At 34.5% G+C, this 495-nt stretch overlaps 1 pseudogene; it reads right to left on the bottom strand.

The window, feature by feature from the left end:
- The window catches only part of LOC128251082 (zinc finger protein 91-like), a 10,723-nt pseudogene that overhangs the window by 2,293 nt on the left and 7,935 nt on the right, over nt 1-495 (bottom strand).

Below are 495 nucleotides of genomic sequence, written 5' to 3' on the forward strand. Positions count from 1 at the left end.
CCAGGACTTATCCTTTGTAAGCCTAGTACTTATTCCATTGGTGTCTTTTGCCGAACCGCTGAGTTAAGGAGGATGTAAACACACCGGCATTGGTTGTCAAGCGATGTTGGAGGGACAAACAGAAACATACACATATAAATATATGACTTGGCCATGTAACATCTTAGCTCGTAAGTTACCTCATCATTTTGCATTTGTCTTGCTTTTATATGTTGATTCCCTGAAGAGGAATATATGTGGAATTCCAGCACCTCTTACTTCTTTGTAGAAGAGCTCTCATATATTTTGAAACATGTGTAGGAATTAAAGGAACTTTTATTTATATGCATTTTGGTCCATTTATTGTTATTATTCATATCTTCTCAAAATGTATCACTTTAACTTGGTATCTCTACCTATAAAACGGCTGTGATATCTTGGTTTTTTAGTGTAATTTTGCTACCTCTGGTAACTATTAACATATTTACATTGTCAAAGGTCTTTTTAAAACTGAGA

Source organism: Octopus bimaculoides, chromosome 28 (genome assembly GCF_001194135.2).
Source record: "Octopus bimaculoides isolate UCB-OBI-ISO-001 chromosome 28, ASM119413v2, whole genome shotgun sequence".
NCBI lineage: Eukaryota > Metazoa > Mollusca > Cephalopoda > Octopoda > Octopodidae > Octopus > Octopus bimaculoides.